Raw genomic sequence first — 23,379 nt, forward strand, 5'->3', positions numbered from 1 at the left:
TTATCAGTGTTCCAGTGAGGGGTGTGGGATATATCAGAGTTGCAGTGAGGGGTGTGGGATATATCAGTGTGTTACAGTGAGGGGTGTGGGATATATCAGTGTTACAGTGAGGGGTGTGGGATATATCAGTGTTACAGTGAGGGGTGTGGGATATTTCAGTGTTGCAGAGAGGGGTATGGGATATATCAGTGTTGCAGAGAGGGGTATGGGATATATCAGTGTTACAGTGAGGGGTATGGGATATATCAGTGTTACAGTGAGGGGTATGGGATATATCAGTGTTACAGTGAGGGGTGTGGGATATATCAGTGTTACAGTGAGGGGTGTGGGATATTTCAGTGTTGCAGAGAGGGGTGTGGGATATATCAGAGTGTTACAGTGAGGGGTGTGGGATATATCAGTGGTACAGTGATGGGTGTGGGATATTTCAGTGTTGCAGAGAGGGGTGTGGGATATATCAGTGTTGCAGTGAGGGGTGTGGGATATATCAGTGTTACAGTGAGGGGTGTGGGATATATCAGTGTTACAGTGAGGGGTGTGGGATATATCAGAGTTGCAGTGAGGGGTGTGGGATATATCAGTGTTGCAGTGAGGGGTGTGGGATATATCCGTGTTACAGTGAGGGGTGTGGGATATATCAGTGTTACAGTGAGGGGTGTGGGATATATCAGTGTTACAGTGAGGGGTGTGGGATATATCAGAGTTGCAGTGAGGGGTGTGGGATATATCAGTGTTGCAGTGAGGGGTGTGGGATATATCAGTGTTGCAGTGAGGGGTGTGGGATATATCAGTGTTACAGTGAGGGGTGTGGGATATCTCAGTGTTACAGTGAGGGGTGTGGGATATCTCAGTGTTACAGTGAGGGGTGTGGGATATATCAGTGTTACAGTGAGGGGTGTGGGATATCTCAGTGTTACAGTGAGGGGTGAGGGATATATCAGTGTTACAGTGAGGGGTGTGGGGTATATCAGTGTTACAGTGAGGGGTGTGGGATATATCAGTGTTACAGTGAGGGGTGTGGGATATATCAGTGTTCGAGTGAGGGGTGTGGGATATATCAGTGTTACAGTGAGGGGTGTGGGATATCTCAGTGTTACAGTGAGTGGTGTGGGATATATCAGTGTTACAGTCAGGGGTGTGGGATATCTCAGTGTTACAGTGAGTGGTGTGGGATATCTCAGTGTTACAGTGAGGGGTGTGGGATATATCAGTGTTACAGTGAGGGGTGTGGGATATATCAGTGTTCGAGTGAGGGGTGTGGGATGTATCAGTGTTACAGTGAGGGGTGTGGGATATCTCAGTGTTACAGTGAGGGGTGTAGGATATATCAGTGTTCGAGTGAGGGGTGTGGGTTATATCAGTGTTACAGTGAGGGGTGTGGGATATCTCAGTGTTACAGTGAGGGGTGTGGGATATATCAGTGTTCGAGTGAGGGGTGTGGGATATATCAGTGTTACAGTGAGGGGTGTGGGATATATCAGTGTTACAGTGAGGGGTGTGGGATATCTCAGTGTTACAGTGAGGGGTGTGGGATATATCAGAGTGTTACAGTGAGGGGTGTGGAGTATATCAGTGTTGCAGTGAGGGGGGTGGGATATCTCAGTGTTACAGTGAGGGGTGTGGGATGTATCAGTGTTACAGTGAGGGGTGTGGGATATATCAGAGTGTTACAGTGAGGGGAGTGGGATATATCAGTGTTACAGTGAGGGGTGTGGGATATATCAGTGTTACAGTGAGGGGTGTGGGATATATCAGTGTTACAGTGAGGGGTGTGGGATATATTAGTGTTACAGTGAGGGATGGGGATATATCAGTGTTACAGTGAGGGGTGTGGGATATATCAGTGTTACAGTGAGGGGAGTGGGATATATCAGTGTTACAGTGAGGGGTGTGGGATATATCAGTGTTACAGTGAGGGGTGTGGGATATATCAGTGTTCCAGTGAGGGGTGTGGGATATATCAGTGTTCCAGTGAGGGTTGTGCGATCTATCAGTGTTACAGTGAGGGGTGTGGGATATATCAGTGTTTGACAGTGAGGGGTGTGGGATATATCAGTGTTACAGTGAGGGGTGTGGGGAATATCAGAGTGTTACAGTGAGGGGTGTGGGATACATCAGTGTGTGACAGTGAGGGGTGTGGGATATATCAGAATAACAGTGAGGGGTGTGGGATATCTCAGTGTTACAGTGAGGGGTGTGGGATATATCAGTGTTACAGTGAGGGGTGTGGGATGTATCAGTGTTACAGTGAGGGGTGTGGGATGTATCAGTGTTGCAGTGAGGGGTGTGGGATGTATCAGTGTTACAGTGAGGGGTGTGGGATATCTCAGTGTAACAGTGAGGGGTGTGGGATATCTCAGTGTTACAGTGAGGGGTGTGGGATGTATCAGTGTTACAGTGAGGGCTGTGGGATATATCAGAGTGTTACAGTGAGGGGAGTGGGATATATCAGTGTTACAGTGAGGGGTGTGGGATATATCAGTGTGACAGTGAGGGGTGTGGGATATATCAGTGTGTTACAGTGAGGGGTGTGGGATATATTAGTGTTACAGTGAGGGGTGTGGGATATATCAGTGTTACAGTGAGGGGTGTGGGATATATCAGTGTTACAGTGAGGGGTGCGGGATATATCAGTGTGACAGTGAGGGGTGCGGGATATATCAGTGTGACAGTGAGGGGTGTGGGATATATCAGTGTTACAGTGAGGGGTGCAGGATATATCAGTGTTACAGTGAGGGGTGTGGGATATATCAGTGTTACAGTGAGGGGTGTGGGATATATCAGTGTGACAGTGAGGGGTGCGGGATATATCAGTGTGTTACAGTGAGGGGTGTGGGATATATTAGTGTTACAGTGAGGGGTGTGGGATATATCAGTGTTACAGTGAGGGGTGTGGGATATATCAGTGTTACAGTGAGGGGTGCGGGATATATCAGTGTGACAGTGAGAGGTGTGGGATATATCAGTGTTACAGTGAGGGGTGTGGGATATATCAGTGTTACAGTGAGGGGTGCGGGATATATCAGTGTGACCGTGAGGGGTGTGGGATATATCAGTGTTACAGTGAGGGGTGTGGGATATATCAGTGTTACAGTGAGGGGTGTGTGATATATCAGTGTTACAGTGAGGGGTGTGGGATATATCAGCGTTACAGTGAGGGGTGCGGGATATATCAGTGTGTTACAGTGAGGGGTGTGGGATATATCATTGTGACATTGAGGGGTGTGGGATATATCAGTGTTACAGTGAGGGGTGTGGGATATATCAGTGTTACAGTGAGGGGTGTGGGATATATCAGTGTTACAGTGAGGGGTGTGGGATATATCAGTGTTACAGTGAGGGGGTGTGGGATATATCAGTGTTACAGTGAGGGGTGTGGGATATATCAGTGTTACAGTGAGGGGTGTGGGATATATCAGTGTTACAGTGAGGGGTGTGGGATATATCAGAATGTTACAGTGAGGGGTATGGGATATATCGGAGTGTTACAGTGAGGGGTGTGGGATATATCAGAGTGTTACAGTGAGGTGTGTGGGATATATCAGTGTTACAGTGAGGGGTGTGGGATATATCAGTGTTACAGTGAGGGGTGTGGGATATATCAGTGTTACAGTGAGGGGTGTGGGATATATCAGAGTGTTACAGTGAGGGGTGTGGGATGTATCAGTGTTACAGTGAGGGGTGTGGGATGTATCAGTGTTACAGTGAGGGGTGTGGGATATATTAGTGTTACAGTGAGGGGTGTGGGATATATTAGTGTTACAGTGAGGGGGTGTGGGATATATCAGTGTTGCACTGAGGTGTGTGGGATATATCAGTGTTTCAGTGAGGGGTGTGGGATATCTCAGTGTTGCAGTGAGGGGTGTGGGATATATCAGTGTTGCAGTGAGGGGTGTGGGATATATCAGTGTTGCAGTGAGGGGTGTGGGATATATCAGAGTGTTACAGTGAGGGGTGTGGGATATATCAGTGTTACAGTGAGGGGTGTGGGATATATCAGTGTTACAGTGAGGGGTGTGGGATATATCAGTGTTACAGTGAGGGGTGTGGGATATATCAGTGTTACAGTGAGGGGTGTGGGATATCTCAGTGTTACAGTGAGGGGTGTGGGATATATCAGTGTGACAGTGAGGGGTCTGGGATATATCAGTGTTACAGTGAGGGGTTTGGGATATATCAGTGTTACAGTGAGGGGTGTGGGATATATCAGTGTTACAGTGAGGAGTGTGGGATATATCAGTGTTACAGTGAGGGATGTGGGATATATCAGTGTTACAGTGAGGGGTGTGGGATATATCAGTGTGACAGTGAGGGGTGTGGGATATCTCAGTGTTGCAGTGAGGGGTGTGGGATATATCAGTGTTGCAGTGAGGGGTGTGGGATATATCAGTGTTACAGTGAGGGGTGTGGGATATATCAGTGTTACAGTGAGGGGTGTGGGATATCTCAGTGTTACCGTGAGGGGTGTGGGATATCTCAGTGTTACAGTGAGGGGTGTGGGATATATCAGTGTGACAGTGAGGGGTTTGGGATATATCAGTGTTACAGTGAGGGTGTGGGATATATCAGTGTTACAGTGAGGGGTGTGGGATATATCAGTGTTACAGTGAGGGGTGTGGGATATCTCAGTGTTACAGTGAGGGGTTTGGGATATATCAGTGTTGCAGTGAGGGGTTTGGGATATCTCAGTGTTACAGTGAGGGGTGTGGGATATCTCAGTGTTACAGTGAGGGGTGTGGGATATATCAGTGTTACAGTGAGGGGTGTGGGATTTATCAGTGTTACAGTGAGGGGTTTGGGATATATCAGTGTTGCAGTGAGGGGTTCGGGATATCTCAGTGTTACAGTGAGGGGTGTGGGATATATCAGAGTGTTACAGTGAGGGGTGTGGGATATCTCAGTGTAACGGTGAGGGGTGTGGGATTTATCAGTGTTCCAGTGAGGGGTGTGGGATATATCAGAGTTGCAGTGAGGGGTGTGGGATATATCAGTGTTACAGTGAGGGGTGTGGGATATATCAGTGTGTTACAGTGAGGGGTGTGGGATATATCAGTGTTACAGTGAGGGGTGTGGGATATATCAGTGTTACAGTGAGGGGTGTGGGATATTTCAGTGTTGCAGAGAGGGGTATGGGATATATCAGTGTTGCAGAGAGGGGTATGGGATATATCAGTGTTACAGTGAGGGGTATGGGATATATCAGTGTTACAGTGAGGGGTATGGGATATATCAGTGTTACAGTGAGGGGTGTGGGATATATCAGTGTTACAGTGAGGGGTGTGGGATATTTCAGTGTTGCAGAGAGGGGTGTGGGATATATCAGAGTGTTACAGTGAGGGGTGTGGGATATATCAGTGGTACAGTGATGGGTGTGGGATATTTCAGTGTTGCAGAGAGGGGTGTGGGATATATCAGTGTTGCAGTGAGGGGTGTGGGATATATCAGTGTTACAGTGAGGGGTGTGGGATATATCAGTGTTACAGTGAGGGGTGTGGGATATATCAGAGTTGCAGTGAGGGGTGTGGGATATATCAGTGTTGCAGTGAGGGGTGTGGGATATATCCGTGTTACAGTGAGGGGTGTGGGATATATCAGTGTTACAGTGAGGGGTGTGGGATATATCAGTGTTACAGTGAGGGGTGTGGGATATATCAGAGTTGCAGTGAGGGGTGTGAGATATATCAGTGTTGCAGTGAGGGGTGTGGGATATATCAGTGTTGCAGTGAGGGGTGTGGGATATATCAGTGTTACAGTGAGGGGTGTGGGATATCTCAGTGTTACAGTGAGGGGTGTGGGATGTATCAGTGTTACAGTGAGGGGTGTGGGATATATCAGTGTTACAGTGAGGGGTGTAGGATATATCAGTGTTCGAGTGAGGGGTGTGGGTTATATCAGTGTTACAGTGAGGGGTGTGGGATATCTCAGTGTTACAGTGAGGGGTGTGGGATATATCAGTGTTCGAGTGAGGGGTGTGGGATATATCAGTGTTACAGTGAGGGGTGTGGGATATATCAGTGTTACAGTGAGGGGTGTGGGATATCTCAGTGTTACAGTGAGGGGTGTGGGATATATCAGAGTGTTACAGTGAGGGGTGTGGAGTATATCAGTGTTGCAGTGAGGGGGGTGGGATATCTCAGTGTTACAGTGAGGGGTGTGGGATGTATCAGTGTTACAGTGAGGGGTGTGGGATATATCAGAGTGTTACAGTGAGGGGAGTGGGATATATCAGTGTAACAGTGAGGGGTGTGGGATATATCAGTGTTACAGTGAGGGGTGTGGGATATATCAGTGTTACAGTGAGGGGTGTGGGATATATTAGTGTTACAGTGAGGGATGGGGATATATCAGTGTTACAGTGAGGGGTGTGGGATATATCAGTGTTACAGTGAGGGGAGTGGGATATATCAGTGTTACAGTGAGGGGTGTGGGATATATCAGTGTTACAGTGAGGGGTGTGGGATATATCAGTGTTCCAGTGAGGGGTGTGGGATATATCAGTGTTCCAGTGAGGGTTGTGCGATCTATCAGTGTTACAGTGAGGGGTGTGGGATATATCAGTGTTTGACAGTGAGGGGTGTGGGATATATCAGTGTTACAGTGAGGGGTGTGGGGAATATCAGAGTGTTACAGTGAGGGGTGTGGGATACATCAGTGTGTGACAGTGAGGGGTGTGGGATATATCAGAATAACAGTGAGGGGTGTGGGATATCTCAGTGTTACAGTGAGGGGTGTGGGATATATCAGTGTTACAGTGAGGGGTGTGGGATGTATCAGTGTTGCAGTGAGGGGTGTGGGATGTATCAGTGTTACAGTGAGGGGTGTGGGATATCTCAGTGTAACAGTGAGGGGTGTGGGATATCTCAGTGTTACAGTGAGGGGTGTGGGATGTATCAGTGTTACAGTGAGGGCTGTGGGATATATCAGAGTGTTACAGTGAGGGGAGTGGGATATATCAGTGTTACAGTGAGGGGTGTGGGATATATCAGTGTTACAGTGAGGGGTGTGGGATATATCAGAGTGTTGCAGTGAGGGGTGTGGGATATATCAGTGTTACAGTGAGGGGTGTGGGGTATATCAGTGTTACAGTGAGGGGTGTGGGATATATCAGTGTTACAGTGAGGAATGTGGGATATATCAGTGTTCCAGTGAGGAGTGTGGGATATATCAGTTTTACAGTGAGGGATGGGGATATATCAGAGTGTTACAGTGAGGGGAGTGGGATATATCAGTGTTACAGTGAGGGGTTTGGGATATATCAGTGTTACAGTGAGGGGTGTGGGATATATCAGTGTTCCAAGGAGGGGTGTGGGATATATCAGTGTTACAGTGAGGGGTGTGGGATATATCAGTGTTACAGTGAGGGGTGTGGGATATATCAGTGTGTGACAGTGAGGGGTGTGGGATATATCAGAATAACAGTGAGGGGTGTGGGATATCTCAGTGTAACAGTGAGGGGTGTGGGATATATCAGTGTTACAGTGAGGGGTGTGGGATATATCAGTGTTGCAGTGAGGGGTGTGGGATGTATCAGTGTTACAGTGAGGGGTGTGGGATATCTCAGTGTTGCAGTGAGCGCTGTGGGATATCTCAGTGTTACAGTGAGGGGAGTGGGATATATCAGTGTTGCAGTGAGGGGTGTGGGATATATCAGTGTTGCAGTGAGGGGTGTGGGATATATCAGTGTTACAGTGAGGGGTGTGGGATATATCAGTGTTACAGTGAGGGGTGTGGGATATATCAGAGTGTTACAGTGAGGGGTGTGGGATATATCAGTGTTACAGTGAGGGGTGTGGGGTATATCAGTGTGACAGTGAGGGGTGTGGGATATCTCAGTGTTACAGTGAGGGGTGTGGGATATCTCAGTGTTACAGTGAGGGGTGTGGGATATCTCAGTGTTACAGTGAGGGGTGTGGGATGTATCAATGTTACAGTGAGGGGTGTGGGATATATCAGAGTGTTACAGTGAGGGGTGTGGGATATATCAGTGTTACAGTGAGGGGTGTGGGATATATCAGTGTTACATTGAGGGGTGTGGGATATATCAGTGTTACATTGAGGGGTGTGGGATATATCAGAGTGTTACAGTGAGGGGTGTGGGATATATCAGTGTGTTACAGTGAGGGGTGTGGGATATATCAGTGTTACAGTGAGGGGTGTGGGATATATCAGTGTTACAGTGAGGGGTGTGGGATATATCAGTGTTGCAGTGAGGGGTGTGGGATATATCAGTGTTACAGTGAGGGGGTGTGGGATATATCAGTGTTACAGTGAGGGGTGTGGGATATCTCAGTGTTGCAGTGAGGGGTGTGGGATATCTCAGTGTTACAGTGAGGGGTGTGGGATATATCAGTGTTACAGTGAGGAGTGTGGGAGATATCAGTGTGACAGTGAGGGGTGTGGGATGTATCAGTGTTACAGTGAGGGGTGTGGGATATATCAGTGTTACAGTGAGGGATGTGGAATATATCAGTGTTACAGTGAGGAGTGTGGGATATATCAGTGTGACAGTGAGGGGTGTGGGATGTATCAGTGTTACAGTGAGGGGTGTGGGATATATCAGAGTGTTACAGTGAGGGGAGTGGGATATATCAGTGTTACAGTGAGGGGTGTGGGATATATCAGTGTTACAGTGAGGGGTGTGGGATATATCAGTGTTACAGTGAGGGGTGTGGGATATATCAGTGTTACACTGAGGGATGGGGATATATCAGTGTTACAGTGAGGGGAGTGGGATATATCAGTGTTGCAGTGAGGGGGGTGGGATATCTCAGTGTTACAGTGAGGGGTGTGGGATGTATCAGTGTTACAGTGAGGGGTGTGGGATATATCAGTGTTCCAGTGAGGGGTGTGGGATATATCAGTGTTCCAGTGAGGGGTGTGGGATCTATCAGTGTTACAGTGAGGGGTGTGGGGAATATCAGAGTGTTACAGTGAGGGGTGTGGGATATATCAGTGTTACAGTGATGGGTGTGGGGAATATCAGAGTGTTACAGTGAGGGGTGTGGGATATATCAGTGTGTGACAGTGAGGGGTGTGGGATATATCAGAATAACAGTGAGGGGTGTGGGATATCTCAGTGTTACAGTGAGGGGTGTGGGATATATCAGTTTTACAGTGAGGGGTGTGGGATATATCAGGTTTGCAGTGAGGGGTGTGGGATGTATCAGTGTTCCAGTGAGGGGTGTGGGATATCTCAGTGTAACAGTGAGGGGTGTGGGATATCTCAGTGTTACAGTGAGGGGTGTGGGATATCTCTGTGTTACAGTGAGGGGTGTGGGATATCTCAGTGTTACAGTGAGGGGTGTGGGATATATCAGTTTTCGAGTGAGGGGTGTGGGATATATCAGTGTTACAGTGAGGGGTGTGGGATATATCAGTGTTACAGTGAGGGGTGTGGGATATATCAGTGTTACAGTGAGGGGTGTGGGATATATCAGTGTTACAGTGAGGGGTTTGGGATATATAAGTGTTACAGTGAGGGGTGTGGGATATATCAGTGTTGCAGTGAGGGGGGTGGGATATCTCAGTGTTACAGTGAGGGGTGTGGGATGTATCAGTGTTACAGTGAGGGGTGTGGGATATATCAGAGTGTTACAGTGAGGGGAGTGGGATATATCAGTGTTACAGTGAGGGGTGTGGGATATATCAGTGTTACAGTGAGGGGTGTGGGATATATCAGTGTTCCAGTGAAGGGTGTGGGACATATCAGTGTTCCAGTGAGGGGTGTGGGATCTATCAGTGTTACAGTGAAGGGTGTGGGATCTATCAGTGTTACAGTGAGGGGTGTGGGGAATATCAGAGTGTGACAGTGAGGGGTGTGGGATATATCAGTGTTACAGTGAGGGGTGTGGGATATATCAGTGTGTGACAGTGAGGGGTGTGGGATATATCAGTCTGTGACAGTGAGGGGTGTGGGATATATCAGTGTTACAGTGAGGGGTGTGGGGAATATCAGAGTGTTACAGTGAGGGGTGTGGGATATATCAGTGTGTGACAGTGAGGGGTGTGGGATATATCAGAATAACAGTGAGGGGTGTGGGATATCTCTGTGTTACAGTGAGGGGTGTGGGATATATCAGTGTTGCAGTGAGGGGTGTGGGATGTATCAGTGTTACAGTGAGGGGTGTGGGATATATCAGTGTTACAGTGAGGGGTGTGGGATATATCAGTGTTGCAGTGAGGGGTGTGGGATGTATCAGTGTTACAGTGAGGGGTGTGGGATATCTCAGTGTAACAGTGAGGGGTGTGGGATATATCAGTGTAACAGTGAGGGGTGTGGGATATATCAGTGTTACAGTGAGGGGTGTGGGATATATCAGAGTGTTACAGTGAGGGGTGTGAGATATCTCAGTGTTACAGTGAGGGGTGTGGGATATCTCAGTGTTACAGTGAGGGGTGTGGGATATCTCAGTGTTACAGTGAGGGGTGTGGGATATCTCAGTGTTACAGTGAGGGGTGTGGGATATCTCAGTGTTACAGTGAGGGGTGTGGGATATATCAGTGTTCGAGTGAGGGGTGTGGGATATATCAGTGTTACAGTGAGGGGTGTGGGATATATCAGTGTTACAGTGAGGGGTGTGGGGATATATCAGTGTTACAGTGAGGGGTGTGGGATATATCAGTGTTACAGTGAGGGGTTTGGGATATATAAGTGTTACAGTGAGGGGTGTGGGATATATCAGTGTTGCAGTGAGGGGGGTGGGATATCTCAGTGTTACAGTGAGGGGTGTGGGATGTATCAGTGTTACAGTGAGGGGTGTGGGATATATCAGAGTGTTACAGTGAGGGGAGTGGGATATATCAGTGTTACAGTGAGGGGTGTGGGATATATCAGTGTTACAGTGAGGGGTGTGGGATCTATCAGTGTTACAGTGAGGGGTGTGGGATATATCAGTGTGTGACAGTGAGGGGTGTGGGATATATCAGTGTTACAGTGAGGGGTGTGGGGAATATCAGAGTGTTACAGTGAGGGGTGTGGGATATATCAGTGTGTGACAGTGAGGGGTGTGGGATTTTTCAGAATTACAGTGAGGGGTGTGGGATATCTCAGTGTTACAGTGAGGGGTGTGGGATATATCAGAGTTACAGTGAGGGGTGTGGGATATATCAGTGTTACAGTGAGGGGTGTGGGATATATCAGTGTTGCAGTGAGGGGTGTGGGATGTTTCAGTGTTACAGTCATAGGTGTGGGATATCTCAGTGTTACAGTGAGGGGTGTGGGATGTATCAGTGTTACAGTGAGGGCTGTGGGATATATCAGAGTGTTACAGTGAGGGGAGTGGGATATATCAGTGTTACAGTGAGGGGTGTGGGATATATCAGTGTTACAGTGAGGGGTGTGGGATATATCAGTGTTACAGTGAGGGGTGTGGGATATCTCAGTGTTACAGTGAGGGGTGTGGGATATATCAGTGTTACAGTGAGGTGTGTGGGATATATCAGTGTTACAGTGAGGAATGTGGGATATATCAGTGTTACAGTGAGGGGTGTGGGATATCTCAGTGTTACAGTGAGGGGTGTGGGATATATCAGTGTTACAGTGAGGTGTGTGGGATATATCAGTGTTACAGTTAGGAATGGGGATATATCAGAGTGTTACAGTGAGGGGAGTGGGATATATCAATGTTACAGTGAGAGGTGTGGGATATATCAGTGTTCCAGTGAGGAGTGTGGGATATATCAGTGTTACAGTGAGGAATGTGGGATATATCAGTGTTCCAGTGAGGGGGTGTGGGATATATCAGTGTTACAGTGAGGAATGTGGGATATATCAGTGTTACAGTGAGGGGTGTGGGATATCTCAGTGTTACAGTGAGGGGGTGTGGGATATATCAGTGTTACAGTGAGGAATGTGGGATATATCAGTGTTACAGTGAGGGGTGTGGGATATCTCAGTGTTACAGTGAGGGGTGTGGGATATATCAGTGTTACAGTGAGGTGTGTGGGATATATCAGTGTTACAGTTAGGAATGGGGATATATCAGAGTGTTACAGTGAGGGGAGTGGGATATATCAGTGTTACAGTGAGGGGTGTGGGATATATCAATGTTACAGTGAGGGGTTTGGGATATATCAGTGTTACAGTGAGGGGTGTGGGATATATCAGTGTTCCAAGGAGGGGTGTGGGATATATCAGTGTTACAGTGAGGGGTGTGGGGAATATCAGAGTGTTACAGTGAGGGGTGTGGGATATATCAGTGTGTGACATTGAGGGGTGTGGGATATATCAGAATAACAGTGAGGGGTGTGGGATATCTCAGTGTGACAGTGAGGGGTGTGGGATATCTCAGTGTTACAGTGAGGGGTGTGGGATATATCAGTGTTCGAGTGAGGGGTGTGGGATATATCAGTGTTACAGTGAGGGGTGTGGGATATATCAGTGTTACAGTGAGGGATGGGGATATATCAGTGTTACAGTGAGGGGTGTGGGATATATCAGTGTTACAGTGAGGGGTGTGGGATATATCAGTGTTCCAAGGAGGGGTGTGGGATATATCAGTGTTACAGTGAGGGGTGTGGGGAATATCAGAGTGTTACAGTGAGGTGTGTGGGATATATCAGTGTTACAGTGAGGAATGTGGGATATATCAGTGTTACAGTGAGGGGTGTGGGATATCTCAGTGTTACAGTGAGGGGTGTGGGATATATCAGTGTTACAGTGAGGTGTGTGGGATATATCAGTGTTACAGTTAGGAATGGGGATATATCAGAGTGTTACAGTGAGGGGAGTGGGATATATCAGTGTTACAGTGAGGGGTGTGGGATATATCAATGTTACAGTGAGGGGTTTGGGATATATCAGTGTTACAGTGAGGGGTGTGGGATATATCAGTGTTCCAAGGAGGGGTGTGGGATATATCAGTGTTACAGTGAGGGGTGTGGGGAATATCAGAGTGTTACAGTGAGGGGTGTGGGATATATCAGTGTGTGACATTGAGGGGTGTGGGATATATCAGAATAACAGTGAGGGGTGTGGGATATCTCAGTGTGACAGTGAGGGGTGTGGGATATCTCAGTGTTACAGTGAGGGGTGTGGGATATATCAGTGTTCGAGTGAGGGGTGTGGGATATATCAGTGTTACAGTGAGGGGTGTGGGATATATCAGTGTTACAGTGAGGGATGGGGATATATCAGTGTTACAGTGAGGGGTGTGGGATATATCAGTGTTACAGTGAGGGGTGTGGGATATATCAGTGTTCCAGTGAGGGGTGTGGGATATATCAGTGTTCCAGTGAGGGGTGTGGGATATATCAGTGTTACAGTGAGGGGTGTGGGGAATATCAGAGTGTTACAGTGAGGGGTGTGGGATATATCAGTGTGTGACAGTGACGGGTGTGGGATATATCAGAATAACAGTGAGGGGTGTGGGATATCTCAGTGTTACAGTGAGGGGTGTGGGATATATCAGTGTTACAGTGAGGGGTGTGGGATATATCAGTGTTGCAGTGAGGGGTGTGGGATGTATCAGTGTTACAGTGAGGGGTGTGGGATATCTCAGTGTAACAGTGAGGGATGTGGGATATCTCAGTGTTACAGTGAGGTGTGTGGGATGTATCAGTGTTACAGTGAGGGCTGTGGGATATATCAGAGTGTTACAGTGAGGGGTGTGGGATATATCAGTGTTACAGTGAGGTGTGTGGGATATATCAGTGTTACAGTGAGGAATGTGGGATATATCAGTGTTCCAGTGAGGAGTGTGGGATATATCAGTGTTACAGTGAGGGATGGGGATATATCAGAGTGTTACAGTGAGGGGAGTGGGATATATCAGTGTTACAGTGAGGGGTGTGGGATATATCAGTGTTACAGTGAGGGGTTTGGGATATATCAGTGTTACAGTGAGGGGTGTGGGATATATCAGTGTTCCAAGGAGGGGTGTGGGATATATCAGTGTTACAGTGAGGGGTGTGGGGAATATCAGAGTGTTACAGTGAGGGGTGTGGGATATATCAGTGTGTGACAGTGAGGGGTGTGGGATATATCAGTGTGTGACAGTGAGGGGTGTGGGATATATCAGAATAACAGTGAGGGGTGTGGGATATCTCAGTGTAACAGTGAGGGGTGTGGGATATATCAGTGTTTCAGTGAGGGGTGTGGGATGTATCAGTGTTACAGTGAGGGGTGTGGGATGTATCAGTGTTACAGTGAGGGGTGTGGGATATATCAGAGTGTTACAGTGAGGGGAGTGGGATATATCAGTGTTGCAGTGAGGGGTGTGGGATATATCAGTGTTACAGTGAGGGGTGTGGGATATATCAGTGTTACAGTGAGGAGTGTGGGATATATCAGTGTTACAGTGAGGGGTGTGGGATATATCAGTGTTACAGTGAGGGGTGTGGGATATATCAGTGTTACAGTGAGGGGTGTGGGATATATCAGTGTTACAGTGAGGGGTGTGGGATATCTCAGTGTTGCAGTGAGGGTGTGGGATATATCAGTGTTACAGTGAGGGGTGTGGGATATATCAGTGTTACAGTGAGGGGTGTGGGATATATCAGTGTTACAGTGAGAGGTGTGGGGTATATCAGTGTTACAGTGAGGGGTGTGGGATATATCAGTGTTACAGTGAGGGGTGTGGGATATATCAGTGTTACAGTGAGGGGTGTGGGATATATCAGTGTTACAGTGAGGGGTGTGGGATATATCAGTGTTACAGTGAGGGGTGTGGGATATCTCAGTGTTGCAGTGAGGGGTGTGGGATATATCAGTGTTACAGTGAGCGGGTGTGGGATATCTCAGTGTTACAGTGAGGGGTGTGGGATATCTCAGTGTTATAGTGAGGAGTGTGGGATATATCAGTGTTACAGTGAGGGGTGTGGGATATATCAGTGTTACAGTGAGGGGTGTGGGGAATATCAGTGTTACAGTGAGGGGTGTGGGATATATCAGTGTTACAGTGAGGGGTGTGGGATATATCAGTGTTACAGTGAGGGGTTTGGGATATATCAGTGTTACAGTGAGGGGTTTGGGATATATCAGTGTTACAGTGAGGGGTGTGGGATATATCAGTGTTACAGTGAGGGGTGTGGGATATATCAGTGTTACAGTGAGGGGTGTGGGATATATCAGTGTTACAGTGAGGGGTGTGGGATATATCAGTGTTACAGTGAGGGGTGTGGGATATCTCAGTGTTACAGTGAGGGGTGTGGGATATCTCAGTGTTACAGTGAGGGGTGTGGGATATCTCAGTGTTACAGTGAGGGGTGTGGGATATATCAGTGTGTTACAGTGAGGGGTGTGGGATATATCAGTGTTACAGTCAGGGGTGTGGGATATATCAGAGTGTTACAGTGAGGGGTTTGGGATATATCATTGTTGCAGTGAGGGGTGTGGGATATATCAGAGTGTTACAGTGAGGGGTGTGGGATATATCAGTGTTACAGTGAGGGGTGTGGGATATATCAGTGTTACAGTGAGGGGTGTGGGATATATCAGTGTTACAGTGAGGGGTGTGGGATATATCATTGTTACAGTGAGGAGTGTGGGATATTTCAGTGTTACATTGAGGGGTTTGGGATATATTAGTGTTTCAGTGAGGTGTGTGGGATATATTAGTGTTACAGTGAGGGGTGTGGGATATATCAGTGTTACAGTCAGGGGTTTGGGATATCTCAGTGTTACAGTGAGGGGTTTGGGATATATTAGTGTTTCAGTGAGGGGTGTGGGATATATCAGTGTTACAGTGAGGGGTGTGGGATATATCAGTGTTACAGTGAGGGGTGTGGGATATATCAGTGTTACAGTGAGGGGTGTGGGATATATCAGTGTTACAGTGAGGGGTGTGGGATATATCAGTGTTACAGTGAGGGGTGTGGGATATCTCAGTGTTACAGTGAGGGGTGTGGGATATCTCAGTGTTACAGTGAGGGGTGTGGGATATCTCAGTGTTACAGTGAGGGGTGTGGGATATATCAATGTTACAGTGAGGGGTGTGGGATATCTCAGTGTTAGAGTGAGTGGTGTGGGATATCTCAGTGTTACAGTCAGGGGTTTGGGATATCTCAGTGTTACAGTGAGGGGTGTGGGATATCTCAATGTTATAGTCAGGGGTTTGGGATATCTCAGTGTTACAGTGAGGGGTTTGTGATATATTCGTGTTACAAAGAAGGGTGTGGGATATCAATGTTACAGCGAGATGGTGTTTTGCATGCCTCTGTGTGAGGTTATCCACTTTGGTAGCAAAAGCAGGAAGGCAGATTACTATCTGAACGGCTGTAAACTGAGAGAGGGGGAATATGCAGCCAGACCTGGGTGTTCTCGTACACCAGTCGCTGAACGTCAGCATGCAGGTGCAACAGACGGTAAAAAAAGGGCAAATGGTATGTTGGCCTTCATAGTGAGAGGATTAGAGTACAGGAGCAGGGATGTCTTGCTGCAGTTATACGGGGCCTTGGTGAGGTCACACCCGGAACATAGTGTGGATTTCTGGTCTCCTTATCTGAGGAAGGATGTTCTTGCTAGAGAGGGAGTGCAGCGAAGGTTTACCATCCTGGGATGGTGGGACTGACGTACGAGGGGAGATTGAGTCGGTTCGGTTTATATCCGCTGGAGTTCGGAAGAGTGAGGGGGGATCTCATAGAAACCTATAAAATCCTAACAGGACTTGACAGGGTACATGCAGGAAGGATGTTCCCGATGGTGGGGGAGTCCAGAACCAGGGGTCATAGTCTGAGGATACGAGGGCAAACCATTCAGGACGGAGATGAGGAGAAATTACTTCACCCAGAGAGTGGTGAGCCTGTGGAATTCCCTCCCGCAGAAAGCAGTTGAGGCCAAAACATTGTGTGTTTTCAAGGAGGAGTTAGAGATAGCTCTTGTGTCTGAAGGGATCAAAGGGTATGGGGGGGAAAACGGGAAAAGGTTGCTGAGTTGGATGATCAGCCGTGATCGTAATGAACGGCAGAGCAGGCTCGAAGGGCCGAATGGCCTACTCCTGCTCCTATTTTCTATGTTTCCTTGACAGTTACTCAATGCAGCATTGAGTATATACAATGTGAGGAACTGCAGACTGGTCAATCAGCGACTGTCTGAGCAAGGAATGTTTCCCATGCTTTATTAACTGGGTGCTACATCCTGTACACACACTCTAACCCCAGCATGCTGCGTGACCTTCCCTTCTGAATCACTGGGAACTTACTTATCAAACACTCTCCATCTACAGTCCAGAGCAATCCAACTCAATTCCGTTCAGGACATGTCCGCACACAGAATATTTCAGAAGCACTGGATATAGAAACGACCTTAGAACATCTGTTCTCCTCCGAGACCGATTACGAAACATAATCCATTCCCGTACTCAATTAACACACTTCCCAGCAGAGAGCTCCCTCTACAGTGACTCCCATCAAACACTCCCCAGGACAGGTACAGTACGGGGGTTAGATACAGAGTCAAGCTCCCTCTACACTGTCCCCCATCAAACACTCCCAGGATAGGTACAGTACGGGGGTTAGATACAGAGTAAAGCTCCCTCTACACTGTCCCCCATCAAACACTCCCAGGACAGGTACAGTACAGGGGTTAGATACAGAGTAAAGCTCCCTCTACACTGTCCCCATCAAACACTCCCAGGACAGGTACAGTACAGGGGTTAGATACAGAGTAAAGCTCCCTCTACACTGTCCTCCATCAAACACTCCCAGGACAGGTACAGTATGGGGGTTAGATACAGAGTAAAGCTCCCTCCACACTGTCCCCCATCAAACACTCCCAGGACAGGTACAGTACAGGGGTTAGATACAGAGTAAAGCTCCCTCTACACTGTCCTCCATCAAACACTCCCAGGACAGGTACAGTACGGGGGTTAGATACAGAGTAAAGCTCCCTCTGCACTGTCCCCCATCAAACACTCCCCAGGACAGGTACAGTACGGGGGTTAGATACAGAGTCAAGCTCCCTCTACACTGTCCTCATCAAACACTCCCCAGGACAGGTACAGTACGGGGGGTTAGATACAGAGTCAAGCTCCCTCTACACTGTCCCCCATCAAACACTCCCCAGGACAGGTACAGTACGGGGGGTGAGATACAGAGTAAAGCTCCCTCTACACTGTCCCCCATCAAACACTCCCAGGACAGGTACAGTACGGGGGTTAGATACAGAGTAAAGCTCCCTCTACACTGTCCCCATCAAACACTCCCCAGGACAGGTACAGTACGGGGGTTAGATACAGAGTAAAGCTCCCTCTACACTGTCCCCATCAAACACTCCCCAGGACAGGTACAGTACGGGGGTTAGATACAGAGTAAATCTCCCTCGACACTGTCCCCCATCAAACACTCCCAGGACAGGTACAGTACGGGGGTTAGATACAGAGTAAAGCTCCCTCTACACTGTCCCCATCAAACACTCCCAGGACAGGTACAGTACGGGGGTTAGATACAGAGTGAAGCTCCCTCTACACTGTCCCCCATCAAACACTCCCAGGACAGGTACAGTACGGGGGTTAGATACAGAGTAAAGCTCCCTCTACACTGTCCCCCAAACACTCCCAGGACAGGTACAGTATGGGGGTTAGATACAGAGTAAAGCTCCCTCTACACTGTCCCCCATCAAACACTCCCCAGGACAGGTACAGTACGGGGGTTAGATACAGAGGAAAGCTCCCTCTACACTGTCCCCCATCAAACACTCCCCAGGACAGGTACAGTACTGGGGTTAGATACAGAGTAAAGCTCCCTCTACACTGTCCCCCATCAAACACTCCCCAGGACAGGTACAGTACTGGGGTTAGATACAGAGCAAAGCTCCCTCTACACTGTCCCCCATCAAACACTCCCCAGGACAGGTACAGTACGGGGGTTAGATACAGAGTAAAGCTCCCTCTACACTGTCCCCCATCAAACACTCCCAGGACAGGTACAGTACGGGGGTTAGATACAGAGTAAAGCTCCCTCTACACTGTCCCCATCAAACACTCCCAGGACAGGTACAGTACGGGGGTTAGATACAGAGTAAAGCTCCCTCTACACTGTCCCCCATCAAACACTCCCAGGACAGGTACAGTACGGGGGTTAGATACAGAGTAAAGCTCCCTCTACACTGTCCCCATCAAACACTCCCAGGACAGGTACAGTACGGGGGGTTAGATACAGAGTAAAGCTCCCTCTACACTGTCCCCCATCAAACACTCCCAGGACAGGTACAGTACGGGGGTTAGATACAGAGTAAAGCTCCCTCTGCACTGTCCCCCATCAAACACTCCCAGGACAGGTACAGTACGGGGGTTAGATACAGAGTAAAGCTCCCTCTACACTGTCCCCCATCAAACACTCCCAGGACAGGTACAGTACGGGGGGTTAGATACAGAGTAAAGCTCCCTCTACACTGTCCCCATCAAACACTCCCCAGGACAGGTACAGTACGGGGGGTTAGATACAGAGTAAAGCTCCCTCTACACTGTCCCCATCAAACACTCCCAGGACAGGTACAGTACGGGGGTTAGATACAGAGTAAAGCTCCCTCTACACTGTCCCCCATCAAGAAACAAAAAAAGCAGGGATAGATATTTTTATTCATTTCACGGGATGTGGGTGTCACTGGCTAGACCAGCAGATATTGCCCTTGAGAAGGTGGTGGTGAGCTGCCTTCTTGAACCGCTGCAGTCCATGTGGGGTAGATACACCCAGAGTGCTGTTCGGAAGGGAGTTCCAGGATTTTGACACAGCAACAGTGAAGTAATTACGATTTAGTTCCAAGTCAGGAGGGTGTGTGACTTGGAAGGAAATTGCAGGTGGTGGTTTTCCCAAGCCTCTGATATTCCCTCGGCATTGAGAGAGGGACTGAGAGACACCAGTCAGTGTACAGATATCACCCTGAGAGAGAGGGACTGAGAGACACCAGTCAGTGTACAGATATCACCCTGAGAGAGAGGGGACTGAGAGACACCAGTCAGTGAACAGATATCACCCTGAGAGAGAGGGGACTGAGAGACACCAGTCAGTGTACAGATATCACCCTGAGAGAGAGGGGACTGAGAGACACCAGTCAGTGTACAGATATCACCCTGAGAGAGAGGGACTGAGAGACACCAGTCAGTGTACAGATATCACCCTGAGAGAGAGGGACTGAGAGACACCAGTCAGTGTACAGATATCACCCTGAGAGAGGGGACTGAGAGACACCATTCAGTGTACAGATATCACCCTGAGAGAGAGGGGACTGAGAGACACCAGTCAGTGTACAGATATCACCCTGAGAGAGAGGGGACTGAGAGACACCAGTCAGTGTACAGATATCACCCTGAGAGAGGGACTGAGAGGCACCAGTCAGTGTACAGATATCACCCTGAGAGAGAGGGGACTGAGAGACATCTGTCAGTGTACAGATATCACCCTGAGAGAGAGGGGACTGAGAGACACCAGTCAGTGTACAGATATCACCCTGAGAGAGGGACTGAGAGACACCAGTCAGTGTACAGATATCACCCTGAGAGAGAGGGGACTGAGAGACATCTGTCAGTGTACAGATATCACCCTGAGAGAGAGGGGACTGAGAGACACCAGTCAGTGTACAGATATCACCCTGAGAGAGAGGGGACTGAGAGACACCAGTCAGTGTACAGATATCACCCTGAGAGAGGGACTGAGAGGCACCAGTCAGTGTACAGATATCACCCTGAGAGAGGGACTGAGAGACACCAGTCAGTGTACAGATATCACCCTGAGAGAGAGAGGGACTGAGAGACACCAGTCAGTGTACAGATATCACCCTGAGAGAGAGAGGGACTGAGAGACACCAGTCAGTGTACAGATATCACCCTGAGAGAGAGGGACTGAGAGGCACCAGTCAGTGTACAGATATCATCCTGAGAGAGGGACTGAGAGGCACCAGTCAGTGTACAGATATCACCCTGAGAGAGAGGGGACTGAGAGACACCTGTCAGTGTACAGATATCACCCTGAGAGAGAGGGGACTGAGAGACACCTGTCAGTGTACAGATATCACCCTGAGAGAGAGGGACTGAGAGACACCAGTCAGTGTACAGATATCACCCTGAGAGAGAGGGACTGAGAGACACCAGTCAGTGTACAGATATCACCCTGAGAGAGAGAGGGACTGAGAGACACCAGTCAGTGTACAGATATCACCCTGAGAGAGAGGGGACTGAGAGACACCAGTCAGTGTACAGATATCACCCTGAGAGAGAGAGGGACTGAGAGACACCAGTCAGTGTACAGATATCACCCTGAGAGAGAGGGACTGAGAGACACCAGTCAGTGTACAGATATCACCCTGAGAGAGAGGACTGAGGGACACCAGTCAGTGTACAGATATCACCCTGAGAGAGAGAGGGACTGAGAGACACCAGTCAGTGTACAGATATCACCCTGAGAGAGAGGGACTGAGAGACACCAGTCAGTGTACAGATATCACCCTGAGAGAGAGGGACTGAGAGACACCAGTCAGTGTACAGATATCACCCTGAGAGAGAGGGGACTGAGAGACACCAGTCAGTGTACAGATATCACCCTGAGAGAGAGGGGACTGAGAGACACCAGTCAGTGTACAGATATCACCCTGAGAGAGAGGGACTGAGAGACACCAGTCAGTGTACAGATATCACCCTGAGAGAGAGGGGACTGAGAGACACCTGTCAGTGTACAGATATCACCCTGAGAGAGAGGGGACTGAGAGACACCAGTCAGTGTACAGATATCACCCTGAGAGAGAGAGGGACTGAGAGACACCAGTCAGTGTACAGATATCACCCTGAGAGAGAGGGACTGAGAGACACCAGTCAGTGTACAGATATCACCCTGAGAGAGAGGGACTGAGAGACACCAGTCAGTGTACAGATATCACCCTGAGAGAGAGGGGACTGAGAGACACCAGTCAGTGTACAGATATCACCCTGAGAGAGAGGGACTGAGAGACACAGTCATTGTACAGATATCACCCTGAGAGAGAGGGACTGAGAGACACCAGTCAGTGTACAGATATCACCCTGAGAGAGAGGGGACTGAGAGACACCAGTCAGTGTACAGATATCACCCTGAGAGAGAGGGACTGAGAGACACCAGTCAGTGTACAGATATCACCCTGAGAGAGAGGGACTGAGAGACACCAGTCAGTGTACAGATATCACCCTGAGAGAGAGGGGACTGAGAGACACCAGTCAATGTACAGATATCACCCTGAGAGAGAGGGACTGGGGGACACCAGTCAGTGTACAGATATCACCCTGAGAGAGAGGGGACTGAGAGACACCAGTCAGTGTACAGATATCACCCTGAGAGAGAGGGGACTGAGAGACACCAGTCAGTGTACAGATATCACCCTGAGAGAGAGAGAGACTGAGAGACACCAGTCAGTGTACAGATATCACCCTGAGAGAGAGAGACTGAGAGACACCAGTCAGTGTACAGATATCACCCTGAGAGAGAGAGACTGAGAGACACCAGTCAGTGTACAGATATCACCCTGAGAGAGAGGGGACTGAGGGACACCAGTCAGTGTACAGATATCACCCTGAGAGAGAGGGGACTGAGAGACACCAGTCAGTGTACAGATATTACCCTGAGAAAGAGGGGACTGAGACACCAGTCAGTGTACAGATATCACCCTGAGAGAGAGAGGGACTGAGAGACACCAGTCAGTGTACAGATATCACCCTGAGAGAGAGAGACTGAGAGACACCAGTCAGTGTACAGATATCACCCTGAGAGAGAGAGGACTGAGAGACACCAGTCAGTGTACAGATATCATCCTGAGAGAGAGAGGACTGAGAGACACCAGTCAGTGTACAGATATTACCCTGAGAAAGAGGGGACTGAGACACCAGTCAGTGTACAGATATCACCCTGAGAGAGAGGGGACTGAGAGACACCAGTCAGTGTACAGATATCACCCTGAGAGAGAGGGGACTGAGAGACACCAGTCAGTGTACAGATATTACCCTGAGAAAGAGGGGACTGAGACACCAGTCAGTGTACAGATATCACCCTGAGAGAAAGGGGACTGAGAGACACCAGTCAGTGTACAGATATCACCCTGAGAGAGAGGGGACTGAGAGACACCAGTCAGTGTACAGATATTACCCTGAGAAAGAGGGGACTGAGAGACACCAGTCAGTTTACAGATATCACCCTGAGAGAGAGAGACTGAGAGACACCAGTCAGTGTACAGATATTACCCTGAGAAAGAGGGGACTGAGAGACACCAGTCAGTGTACAGATATCATCCTCAGAGAGAGAGGACTGAGAGACACCAGACAGTGTACAGATATCACCCTGAGAAAGAGGGACTGAGAGACACCAGTCAGTGTACAGATATCATCCTGAGAGAGAGAGGACTGAGAGACACCAGTCAGTGTACAGATATCACCCTGAGAGAGAGGGGACTGAGAGACACCAGTCAGTGTACAGATATCACCCTGA

The 23,379-nt window shown here is 48.5% G+C and overlaps 1 protein-coding gene across 4 annotated transcripts in view; it reads right to left on the reverse strand.

The window, feature by feature from the left end:
* LOC137363922 (transforming growth factor beta-1-induced transcript 1 protein-like) overlaps positions 1 to 23,379 on the reverse strand; it is a 102,650-nt gene that overhangs the window by 50,450 nt on the left and 28,821 nt on the right. Inside the window, exon 1 of one of the 4 annotated variants that reach the window (XM_068027423.1) lies at positions 17,139 to 17,244. The exons of the other annotated variants lie outside the window; for them this stretch is intronic. The gene's annotated coding sequence lies outside the window, so the exon portion shown is untranslated. Of the gene's footprint in view, positions 1 to 17,138; positions 17,245 to 23,379 lie in introns of those variants that run through there. 4 annotated transcript variants of the gene reach the window in all.

The sequence above is a fragment of the Heterodontus francisci genome, unplaced genomic scaffold (assembly GCF_036365525.1).
Source record: "Heterodontus francisci isolate sHetFra1 unplaced genomic scaffold, sHetFra1.hap1 HAP1_SCAFFOLD_645, whole genome shotgun sequence".
Classification (NCBI taxonomy): Eukaryota; Metazoa; Chordata; class Chondrichthyes; order Heterodontiformes; family Heterodontidae; genus Heterodontus; species Heterodontus francisci.